We start from the raw sequence: 3,445 nt of genomic DNA on the forward strand, positions 1-3,445 counted from the left end.
TTCTAAGAGTCCCCAGCACAACTGAATTGAGAGTCAGGGTAAGGCCAGCCATTCACTATCAGGTAGACCTGACAGGTACCTCTGAAAAGGTCCGAATGTCAGGTCTACCTGATACCTACCTGAAGAGGACATAACCTATCAGGTAGAACTGACTCAATCAGGTATGTATACCTGACACTTGATCAGGTCTACCTGATAATGAGTGGCTGGCCTAACCACTCGAACACAGAGTTGGGCTTTCTTTCACCCTATAAGTAGCTACCTATGTATTAAACAAAGGTTAATAATAATAATAAGTCCGAGTCCAAAGTCTAAATGAACAATGAAACTCATCACAACTAACAGAGCACGTAAAATATTAATTCCCAACTTCCTACCCACTCCATCCTCCCGCCACCCATTACCTCCCCTCATTTCCTTTTCTTTCCTCCCCCTCCCTCCCTCCTATCCTCTTCTTCCATTCTTACCTCCCCTTTCTTCCTTTTCTCTCCTTCCTTCCTCTTCCTTTACTTTTCCCACTCTCCTCTCCTTCTTCCTCACTACTACCTCTCCTCCTCCCTTTTACATTCATCCTCCTCCTTTGTTCATTTGCTCTCCTTCCGCTCCCCTCCATTCTTTTTCTCATGATCCTCATCCTTCCCATTTCTACCCTCCTCCTCCTCCTCCTCCTTCTTCTATCGTCCTCCCCCTTTCTTTGTCCATTGTCTCACTGCTTACTGCCTCATTTATTACTTTTTAATGATCTGGCGAGAACAGCACACGACTTTGTCAATAGTGTCTTTACCATTACTAAGCTAGGTATAGGTATGTAGGTATGTATTTTCAAATAGAAAGTGAAGCCCAAGTCACAGTACAGTCAAAACATTCTTACTGGCGAATAAATGTTTTTTTTTTTTTTTTTTTTTTTTTTTTTTTTAAAGGGGTTTGGGGGGGGGAATTTTAAAGCGGAAGGGGGGGTCAGGAGGAATGGGCCAGCTTCGAGTTTTGGATAGCCTTTTTAACATTTACACAGACATTCAAGTTTCCGAAGCCTAGGGTTACTGTCTCTCCGGTCCACCTGGTCGTACCTGCCGGGCCAGCTTCGAGTTTTGGATAGCCTTTTTAACATTTACACAGACATTCAAGTTTCCGAAGCCTAGGGTTACTGTCTCTCCGGTCCACCTGGTCGTACCTGCCGGGCCAGCTTCGAGTTTTGGATAGCCTTTTTAACATTTACACAGACATTCAAGTTTCCGAAGCCTAGGGTTACTGTCTCTCCGGTCCACCTGGTCGTACCTGCCGGGCCAGCTTCGAGTTTTGGATAGCCTTTTTAACATTTACACAGACATTCAAGTTTCCGAAGCCTAGGGTTACTGTCTCTCCGGTCCACCTGGTCGTACCTGCCGGGCCAGCTTCGAGTTTTGGATAGCCTTTTTAACATTTACACAGACATTCAAGTTTCCGAAGCCTAGGGTTACTGTCTCTCCGGTCCACCTGGTCGTACCTGCCGGGCCAGCTTCGAGTTTTGGATAGCCTTTTTAACATTTACACAGACATTCAAGTTTCCGAAGCCTAGGGTTACTGTCTCTCCGGTCCACCTGGTCGTACCTGCCGGGCCAGCTTCGAGTTTTGGATAGCCTTTTTAACATTTACACAGACATTCAAGTTTCCGAAGCCTAGGGTTACTGTCTCTCCGGTCCACCTGGTCGTACCTGCCGGGCCAGCTTCGAGTTTTGGATAGCCTTTTTAACATTTACACAGACATTCAAGTTTCCGAAGCCTAGGGTTACTGTCTCTCCGGTCCACCTGGTCGTACCTGCCGGGCCAGCTTCGAGTTTTGGATAGCCTTTTTAACATTTACACAGACATTCAAGTTTCCGAAGCCTAGGGTTACTGTCTCTCCGGTCCACCTGGTCGTACCTGCCGGGCCAGCTTCGAGTTTTGGATAGCCTTTTTAACATTTACACAGACATTCAAGTTTCCGAAGCCTAGGGTTACTGTCTCTCCGGTCCACCTGGTCGTACCTGCCGGGCCAGCTTCGAGTTTTGGATAGCCTTTTTAACATTTACACAGACATTCAAGTTTCCGAAGCCTAGGGTTACTGTCTCTCCGGTCCACCTGGTCGTACCTGCCGGGCCAGCTTCGAGTTTTGGATAGCCTTTTTAACATTTACACAGACATTCAAGTTTCCGAAGCCTAGGGTTACTGTCTCTCCGGTCCACCTGGTCGTACCTGCCGGGCCAGCTTCGAGTTTTGGATAGCCTTTTTAACATTTACACAGACATTCAAGTTTCCGAAGCCTAGGGTTACTGTCTCTCCGGTCCACCTGGTCGTACCTGCCGGGCCAGCTTCGAGTTTTGGATAGCCTTTTTAACATTTACACAGACATTCAAGTTTCCGAAGCCTAGGGTTACTGTCTCTCCGGTCCACCTGGTCGTACCTGCCGGGCCAGCTTCGAGTTTTGGATAGCCTTTTTAACATTTACACAGACATTCAAGTTTCCGAAGCCTAGGGTTACTGTCTCTCCGGTCCACCTGGTCGTACCTGCCGGGCCAGCTTCGAGTTTTGGATAGCCTTTTTAACACTTACACAGACATTCAAGTTTCCGAAGCCTAGGGTTACTGTCTCTCCGGTCCACCTGGTCGTACCTGCCGGGCCGACTTCGAAACTTGAATCGTCTTTGCTCTCAGACCCTAGAATTCCGAATTCTAGATCCACGGTCGTCTCTCTTATCACACATAAGCTCACAGACCCTAGACTAAGCCAAGTCTAGATCCGCGGTCGCCTCTTGCTTATCGTTTTATCACTTGAAAATATTCATATTCGTATCATAACCAATCTCTCAGACCCTAGACTAAGCCAAGTCTAGATCCGCGGTCGTTCACTTACTTACCTTTTATTACCTGTACATATTTTTAGCATAAGTTTAATTGTAACACATTACCTAATCACCTACATATCAAATCCAAAACCGTAACCCTATTCAAGGTCTAACATACTACCCCTCTCATCTCTCCCTCGCATCGTCAATACTCGGAGACTCTCGAGAATCTTTGATCCAAGATTTTCTTCACGCTTCTCTCGTTGGCATCTTTCAGTAGCAAAGGTTCAAGCCAAAGTCGAGACGACATCATACTTCTTCTAACCAAAGGTGATATCTTGTACTATTATCTTATCGTAAGTAATTACTACAGTTATCATCATCTACCACGGACCCCCCTGTCAAACGGAAAGAGCAACCGTAAGCCTCAACTCCGTAGGGTGAGTTCCTTCTAACTCTTGTACGCATTCCCATTCTGCCCACGTTCAAATCGTGAGCCCCTTATTGTTTAAAGCCACAGTAAACTTTATAGACCCGATATAATCCAAATATCGTCAATCTATCATATCACTACCTATCAATCCCCTTATCTCAGACTATCAGTCAAACCCCGTGTATCGGACGATACACACAGTACGTAGTAAG

This window comes from Diaphorina citri, unplaced genomic scaffold (genome assembly GCF_000475195.1).
Source record: "Diaphorina citri unplaced genomic scaffold, Diaci psyllid genome assembly version 1.1 scaffold1295, whole genome shotgun sequence".
Taxonomy (NCBI): Eukaryota; Metazoa; Arthropoda; class Insecta; order Hemiptera; family Psyllidae; genus Diaphorina; species Diaphorina citri.